This window comes from Octopus bimaculoides, chromosome 1 (genome assembly GCF_001194135.2).
Source record: "Octopus bimaculoides isolate UCB-OBI-ISO-001 chromosome 1, ASM119413v2, whole genome shotgun sequence".
Classification (NCBI taxonomy): domain Eukaryota; kingdom Metazoa; phylum Mollusca; class Cephalopoda; order Octopoda; family Octopodidae; genus Octopus; species Octopus bimaculoides.
Window position 1 is genome coordinate 173036459 of NC_068981.1, and position 9796 is coordinate 173046254.

The 9796-nt window shown below is 33.5% G+C and overlaps 1 protein-coding gene across 1 annotated transcript in view; it reads right to left on the bottom strand.

Annotated features, from left to right (window-relative positions):
• LOC106872779 (V-type proton ATPase 116 kDa subunit a 1) overlaps positions 1–2190 on the bottom strand; it is a 42272-nt gene extending 40082 nt beyond the window's left edge. Inside the window, exon 1 of the mRNA XM_014919878.2 lies at positions 2101–2190. The gene's annotated coding sequence lies outside the window, so the exon portion shown is untranslated. The remainder of the gene's footprint in view (positions 1–2100) is intronic.
• Between the last annotated feature and the right edge of the window lie 7606 nt (positions 2191–9796).

Here is a 9796-nt window from a genome sequence, read left to right on the forward strand (position 1 = left end):
TGTAATTTTTTTTTTTTTTTTCTGTTTTTCTAATATGGTACTTTCACTTTGTCGAGCTAATCTCTGTTTAGCAACCGAGAAAGGTTTATTTTTATGATGTACTGTAACCAATACGATTGTCTGCCATAGGGGATATTTTGGTGATCTTTCGAACTTAATACATATAAGATGGCGGCCAAAATAGAACATATTGCACTAAAAGAAAAACGAACAATAAAAGATCGCTAATAATCGATATTGTGAAAAAAGCGTTTGCTGAAATTTCAAGCATGGAATACAAGAGCAATTAACAAGACAGAAATAATGAAAAGCAAAAGGTAAACAAATGAAAAACAGACATGCATATTAAATATATAGATACACAGCTGTGTACCTATACATTAAATATATAGATACACACACACACACGTGTGAGAGAGAGAGAGAGAGAGAGAGAAAGAGAGAGAGAGCGTGCATACGACTATCATTTGTTTACCTTTCACTTTCCTTTTATTTATTTATTTTTTTTCTGTGTTACCTGTTCTTGTATTTAAATTCAAAAATATTAAATAATTTTTATTTTATCTCCTGAATGAAGTGTCTGTATTCGACCTGCTACGAATCGCAGCCAAATCTCCAAATAATCACACCCTCCTATCTTAGAGAAGAACAACACAAAAATTCATTCTTCGTTGCACCAAAAATATTCTCCATGGCCGCAGCACGGCATAAATGGAAAAATATAATTCTTCCGCAGCCGTCGAACTGAATATTCGCTGAAATTTGACCAAAGTGCAAGTGATTACAAAAACCACTTGTGTTATCATTAATCTATTTCGCACTACCAGAGGTTTTTTTTCCTTTTTTTCTCTAAATAATAATTTAATCACAAAAGAAACTACTACTATCCCGTATTTCTAGATGGTGTTAGTCATTTAATTGTTTTGACCACCATGCTCAAAAACCGGCATATTTCAACAGTTACCTCCCCTGACATAGTGCAAGCGATGACATTGGGGGGGGGGGGACAATTGTTTATTATTTATTACTACCACCACCACCCCCTTTAATTTTCTTTTTTACTATTTAAATTTCATATAGTTTAAACATTCTTCGTATGAAATAGGAGGTTGACATCTTTGATTTTATTATAGTTCAACTGATATAATAAAACATGTATATATAATCTAAAATTGGACCACACAAACAAAAGCAAGCGATTCTTCCCTATTCTCATATAGTGCACTCCCAAAACTGTGACCATACTGGAGCACCGCCAGTAAAAGTATTATGGTCTCACCAAGATTTTAATACTTTTATATCATTAATACACCACACAATAATAAGTTAATTATAATAAATAATAATCAAAACAGAAACACGCGCTGTGCGCGCGTGTGTGTGTGTGTGTATAATTAATGCAATGCCTGTTATAATTTTAAACAGTCCTTATAAAACTATTTCAATAAAACAGTATCTACTACTATTCTGTTACTAGGCTTTCGGTAACTTTAAAAGAAAAAATTCGAACGAAAACTCCGGATAATAGGTAAAGCTTAATATGTCATAACGTCGCTGTATTAAAAGTCTTGTGAAGTTGTAGTACATCTTCCGATAATTAACGGAAAATTATTTTGAGTATTATTATTTAACACAAAGGTTGCTGGAAGAAACATTTAGTCTATAATTTCAAGACTTTTGGTTAAATGAGAAAGAAAGAAGTGTTGATTACATTGTTTACTTTAGTGTACAACTTCGTTTACCATTTAAACACCTTGCATTTCTCGATATGAATACATTACATAAAGAATGTCGTTAAAACCGAAATAAACAAGGTGAGCTAGACTATAGTGTCGAGTATTTCATTCTTTTTTCAACGAAAAACATTACGAAGACTATATTGTGCTAGTTTAGACATCTGTGCACATAAATTTTAGAAGCACAACAAAATCTTTCAAAAAACGGAGTGTTTGGAAGCTAGTGAAGACTATTTCTCTGCTAATATATACACAATTACACTTTAAATATTTCAGACTAAATCAATTATTACAACAAAATCTTCTGTTTTAATTTAATCTCGTTTAAAGAAGCTAAAATGAACAAAATAGAATTCGAACTCACCATAAACAGTTCCTGTAACACCCCTTTAGCCGAGTAATTTATCACATGATAAGTGTCATTCGAACTTTGACCTATGACATCATTGAAAAGCAGATAAACAAATAGGGATGGTTTCGAGGTCTATTTATTTAACATAATTCTTTGAAATGAGGACGTAAATTTACATCCGTAAAATTAAGGGCGGATCTTTTTTAAAACTTATAAATACTTGCTCGTTTAGTGTTTAAATGTAACGATTTAAGTGGGTAAAATTACATTGTTTTTATATATATTTATACATAGTTAGAATTATTTAAAACTAACTTCTATGAATTTTTTTGCGACTTTAATTAAAGTTTTATGCCGATAAGTTACCTTCAAATAAAATTGCTTTCCTTCGTTTTAATTCTTTTTAAGAGATTTATCTGTGCATGTGTACGTTCATCTGACTACTGTTATATATGTCCAATCTAATTTAACCAAATGTATCTCGATCCCTGAACTTTAACCATCTTTTTTTTTTTTTTTTAACTACCGTTTGTTAAAACATTAGCATAGTTTTCTGAATTGTATTTGGAATGAAAGATCAGTTTAAGTAAACCTGGGCGAATAAGATTCGATGAAAACTAAAAGAAAAATCATCACCTTTTAAAAAAGTGAAGTTGTTAAATAATTATTGTAATTCATTGTAATTAAAATTAGAAGTTTATTAAAGCAATATTTATTAAAGCTTGGAGAAACAGAACGAGGTCAGACATTTGTTTGATTTTGTCCTGGGAATATGTCAATAAAAAGTACCAAGTTTATATACAAATCTAAGTTCAGCATTACATACTTAGTAGTGACATGGTTAGGATATTGTCAAAGCTGTAGAATATCATCAAGTTAATGTCTGCCGCAGTAGAGCGGAGCTATGTGGAGGGAATGAAGTGAGGTGGGGAATTCAAGAGGAGTGACGTCCTGGGAACGAAAATCAACTGAAAAGTTTGAGCAAATAATTATTTAAGGACCTAATTTGTTTCTCTGCCTTATAAACTTATATCAAGTTATGGTGACTGGTTCTAACAAGATTGCTATAATCCCAAAACATAACCATTTCTGTAGGATATGTTAAATAATCCATTCCACTATAGGCACAAGGCCTGAAAATTTGGAGGAGAGGACTAGTCGATTTTTATCAGCTCCAGTACTTAACTGGTACTTATTTCATCGAACCTGGAAGGATAAAAGGCAAAGACGACCTCGCCGGAATTTGAACTCAGAATGTAACGACGGGCGAAATACCGCAAAGCATTTCGTCCAACATGTTAACAATTCTGCCAGCTCACTGCTTTTGGATATGTTAAATAATGAAAAGATAGGTGAAAAAATTAAGAACATTTGTTAATAATGGGGTGAACATAACAGAAATTTTAATCTGAGCAACTTCATTCAGAATTTGATTTTTAGGCAAATACTGGTTGACACAATCATTAATTGAGCAGGTCAATATTGGGGAGTGCAACATCAATATTCTTTTTGTCATCCAATATAATAATGAAAATTTTGGGGAGAAAGTCTCTTAAAACATCAATGAGTTTAAAATAAAAGTGTTATTTATATACACTGCATAAAATATTGGCTAAATTTTGACTGTTAAGAAGAGGAGTTAATGGTTACAAAAGAATCAAATTATTTATTAATACAGTTCTATATTTAAGAAATGAAGAATTATGTACATTATTTGCCTTATTTACATTTGACGGATGTTTGTCCTCATCTTGTTTGTTGTTAACACAACATTTCGCCTGATATACCTTCCATCTTTCTTCATGAGTCTTGGGGAAATTTCAAACCTGGGTTCTCATTCCTAAGGTATTTTTCGATGTTATTATTATTATTATTATTATTATTATTATTGTTCAGGTCACTGCTTGGAATCGAACTTGGAATCTTGGGGCTAGTTGCCTGCGCTCTTAACCACTACACCATATACCCGTGGGCATATACTCTTAACCACTAATCCAAATCATTTATTGTTCAGCTAATTTTGTTTTAATATATTTTGAATAATAATTTACATATTTTACATACTAATTCCATTTGATGTGGCCCAAGGAAGTGGCTCTTTGGTCAATTGAACTGACCCAAATATACATAACTGGTACTTACTTTTTTAATAGTTTTACCCAAGAGTAAGGGACTGTGCCGAAGGTCTTCGCATATCTTCCAAGACTCATGAGATCAATGTAGTTGATATTCAGTTTGAATATCTACTAATCAATATCTGTGAGAAAAGACTTGGACAGGAAGGGAAATCCAGAGCGTTAAAATTTGGGAGAGAAATTATGGGCACTGTGGTCTTACTGCAAAGCTTGAATATACAGAAGGTACAGAATGGATTATGACCTGATGTGGAGGCAATATGCAACTAGCTAGCTCTGGGGAGCAAAGACTGTTGTAGTAGTGGTAGTAGCAGACTAAAGTGACAATATATCTGTAAGCAAGAGAGATTGGAGTATGTTAGTAAGTCCTTACCAACTGATTAGATTTCCTTCCTTGGATTCATTCTAAGATGTTTTTGTACATGGCAGCAACACTATCCCAGATGTTGAAGTACTATATTGTATACCCCATTTGAACTTTGACATTGAGTTGCAAGGTCTTTTCCTCCTCTGTTTTCTTGAGAGGCTGCTTGCTAGAGCAACCATAAGCCAACAGGTGTGGGATCTGATGCTTTATGGATGTGAAACCCAGGGTAATCCCATAAACCAGCCTTACCTAATTATATATATATATATATATATATATATATATATATAATACACACACACAAACATACACATACAGAGATATGCATATCATACATATACATACAAATACACACAAATATATATGTTCCAAATTTGTCAGAGGTACAAAGGTACATGAACAGTAGTCCTAAGTGGGAAGTGAGGTGGGGGAAAGGTATGGAGAGAAAGCAGGAGGAAGTAAATGACCAACCAGATTGCACTTAAAATGTGTTCAGGACAAGGATAAGCTTGAAGGCTTGTAACTTAAATATTTCTGCATGAGGGTAAAAATAGTTGATTTTTTCTGTTTTATACAGTGTCTTCTGGTAGTCAGATTTTTAGAATTTTTTGGGGTTAAGCAAAGATTGCTCATGCTGCCTTGTCCATCATATCTATTCTCTATTTCATGGTAAAATTTTCTATTTCTTGATCCTTTAAATTCTAGATGAACTTCAACAATGAGGTGGAGTTGCATTCTCACTGTACTATTTGAGTAAATGAACAGTGAATCAGGCCTTGATTGGGTTTTGTATAAGTTCAACATTTTTTTTTTTGTCTATCCTATTAGATTCTAAAACACATGCTCTACACACCAGCTCCTTTTCAAGGCATTTGCTATTCAGGGGACAGTTGACTTTGTTCCTAAAGTTACATCTGCATTGGAATGATTGTATATTGTTTCTTATTTCCTTATTGCTTCAAGGGGCTAAACATAGAGGGGACAAACAAGGACAGACAAAAGGATCAAGTCGATTACATCGACCCCAGTGCGTAACTAGTACTTTATCGACCCCGAAAGGATGAAAGGCAAAGTCGACCTCAGCGGAATTTGAACTCAGAACGTAACAGCAGACAAAATACCATTAAGCATTTCGCCCAGCATGCTAACATTTCTGCCAGCTTGCCGCCTTTGATTGTATATTGTTTCTGATTACTTCATTGTTGTTAAGAATTTAGGTTCCTATATTACCTAAACAATTATATTGCCTATCAGGTTTGACAGAATTTTTGTTAAAGATTTTGTAACATTTGTAAGCTGAGAGAAAAGGTATGTTTACAAGGATCAAGAAAAATTTGGCTATGACTGTAGTTTACTCAAAGCAGTGGATTAAACCTTGTGGTTCTTGTTTTTATACTTACTAGTTCTAGCTACGGTTTGTTCTATATAATTTATTTTTTCATTGAAACTGTGTTTCTTTATTATATTATGGTGGTATACAGTAGCCTAATTAAAAATGTTCTTATCTAAAGATAGAATAGAGATGCATTTACTCATAATATACTCAATAATTTGAAGTCTTTGTTTACATAAGTAGAAACTTCATTCAGCTTATGGAATGGCCTAATGTTTGCCAGTATATAAATTCATCATATCTAGAAAGTTTACTATATTTAGATTGGTTTTTTATGGTTATTATTATGTTTTTCTCAGTCTATTCATGTCATATCCATTTCAGTTATGTACTATGCTGAGTCCATCATTTCTATATAATCCTATACTAATTTTTTTTATTTCCATGCATGTGCAGAATATACAGGCCTACAAAATCTGATATTCTCATAGAATGATGGGGATTTCCTAGCATTCGTAATTATACTAACATTAATGTCTGTTATAGTAGCATACAATTTACCAAACACTATTACTTGCAATTGATGATTCCTAGAAATCAGTGGGTTAAATCCTACTATATCAGACTGGATTAACCTTCAGTTAGTTTTATAATTGATACTGCTAAACCACTTAACAATAGCACTACAATTCTTTGATTACATTAAATTTGTAGCTTATCTAACTCTTAAATTGATAAAGTTTAAATTACTATAATCTAAGAGTAGGTTTTCTGACAATACCTAGGTCAATTTATGTGAGTTTATAAGTCGGCATTTATCATTGTGTGTGTGTGTTTGTGTTTGTGTGTACATACATGCATACATGAACCATAAAAAGTCAGACGGTATGAAAGATGAATATATTTATTTAACCACTTGACATCCTTAGGATTATGGCTGTTTCTCAGCCATCTTGTAAAAATTTCAGTGCGGAATAAAATCATATTTATATGCTTGCATTAATATGTATGATGCAAATAAAGAAAGCTAGCTCACCAGATCACTAGAACATCATGGTAAGAAACGATTCCACTCTAAGTATATATACAAAATATTTTTATATATGCAAGGTATGGAAGCCCAAAATTAGCTTGATTTGGTTAGTAAAACTAGAGATATGTTGTTTTCCATCAGTTAAGGTGCCAGGGAGCTGACCATCCTTAATGTTAACAAAAAAAAAACAGGAACAGATAAAAAGAGGAAGTAAAGTATTTGAAGTAAAAATTAAAAACATAAATAGATTTAAAAAGTATATAAAATTACACAAACAAAAGTCGCAACAATGTCATTTTTATTTCATGTTGTAACATTATAATCAGCTAAATAAATGGCCTCTTCATAACTAAATGTTCTTCACTAATTCATTTCTCAAATGCATCATCATCATCCAAAGCATGTTGTTACATATACATATGTATGTATGTATGTATGTATGTATGTATATGTACAGATTTTACAGAAGACACATGGCTTAGTGGTTAGGGTATTTGGGTCACAATCATAGGGTCGCAAGTTCAATTCCCGGTGGCATGTTGTGTCCTTGAGCAACACGCTTTATTTCTCAGTGCTCCAGTCCACTCAGCTGGCAAAAGTGAGCGTTTCAAGTACCTGTATTTCAAGGAGCCAGCCTTGTCATTCTCTGTGTCATGCTGAATCTCCCTGAGAAGTTTGTGAAGGGATACGCATATCTGTGGAGTGCTCAACCACTTGCACCTTAATCTCATGAGCAAGCTGTTCTTATTTCTTTATTGCCCACAAGAGGCTAAACATAGAGGGGACAAACAAGGACAGACAAAGGGATTAAGTCGATTACATCGACCCCAGTGCGTAACTGGTACTTAATTTATCGACCCTGAAAGGATGAAAGGCAAAGTCGACCTCGGCGGAATTTGAACTCAGAACGTAATGGCAGACTAAATACCGCAAAGCATTTCGCCCAGCATGCTAACGTTTCTGCCAGCTCGCCGCCTTTAATGAGCAAGCTGTTCTGTTAATCAGATCAACTGGAACCGTTATCATCGTAAGCAACAGAGTGCCAGTTAAGCATATAAATAAACAAATACAGTACATTAGCAGAGCTTTCTGTGGTAGCCACATGATTCTCTAAATCCATATCTTATATTATAAATGTGTGTGTGCATGTGCATGTATTTGTATAGATATATAGCTAAAGAGAGAGAAGGGGAGAGAGAGAGGTGGAAGAGGATGAGAAAGAGGAACAAAAATAGGCAAGCAGAATAACAGGACTGACAGTGAGGGTTTGTCTAGTACATCTTTCTTTGTATTCCTGCTTCTGAAATTTATTCTTGTATATATATATATATATATATATATATATATATATGTATGTATGTATGTATGTATGTATGTATGTATGTATGTATGGATGTATGGATGTATGCATGCATGCATGCATGCATGCATGCATGCACGTACGTACGTACGTACGTATGTATGTACGTATATAAACTAGTAACTGTTATGTATACAATTAGGGCAATTATTGCTTTATGAAATAGCATCTGCCATTAACAAACCATAACACTATAACTGTAGTTGTCTATGTTAATGGCTATTATACAATAGCTGAAATTTTATAGAATCATTCCTCTATGAGAAACCTGATTGAAAGAGACACCACATGCATCTGTCATAAAATCATTGTAATGACAGAAGTGGACTGAAAAATGTGTAACATTTACTTAAATTCCATTTTGAGTTCAAATTCTGGGATAAATAACTATTTATCCACATGCTGAGGATACAACTAAATCAATTTTATTCCTTTTCTGAAATTTGAGTTCTTGTAACAAAGTGAAAAATCAATGCTTCTGCAGAACCAGTTGAGCATCTTCGACACAATATCTTGCAGTATTTAGTTATGTCCCCTTACATACTGAGTTCAAATACTGCCAAAGCTGACGACCTTATGATGCTGATGCCATGTAAACAGCACAAAGTATGCTCTATTAAGTGGTTGACATTAAGAAAGATATCCAACCACAGAAAGCATGCAAAAACAATGTAGTCTAAAGCGCTCCTCTAGTGAAGAAAATATGAAGAAGGTTAATCCATAAAGTGGAATGAGAAGAAAGAAAAGCAAAGTAAAAAAACCAATAGCTTTGTCCCCTTTGACTGTAGAAATTATAATTAATCTAGCGAGTGTAAAATAATATACCAGAGAATCTGTGTGACAGCTTCTCAATTCAGACATGGAGATGTCTGTCACTTCAACAAAAGAAACTTGACCATGTGCCTGAATATGGTAAAAATTTCAGATCTGGAATGAAGTAGTGTGGTGGAATTCTTGGATCTAAAGAGAATGTGCAATCTTTCAGCTACACATAATTTGCACCTCTTTGATCCATTTATATATGGCATAGATTTCTTCATGATTCTTCACTTGATTGTATGTGGTGTGCAATCTTTATATCCAACTTAACATGGATCTTTTGTTAGAATGCCAAATACTGGGGTGTTTACCTCTCATATGGATATATGGTGCATAAAAGCACACATATTTATAGATCTTATGGAGGTCATGTTTATCTGTTTGAGATTTGTTGCATACGTGTGTGTGCATGCCACCACATACCAGCATGAAAAGCATATGTAAAACAATATTGATAACGGCTGCTGCTGCTGCAGCTGACAATGATGACTCTGATGATGATGACTCTGATGATGATGACTCTGATGATGATGACTCTGATGATGATGATTCTGATGATGATGACTCTGATGATGATGACTCTGATGATGATGATTCTGATGATGATGATGATGATTCTGATGATGATGATGATGACTCTGATGATGATGATGATGACTCT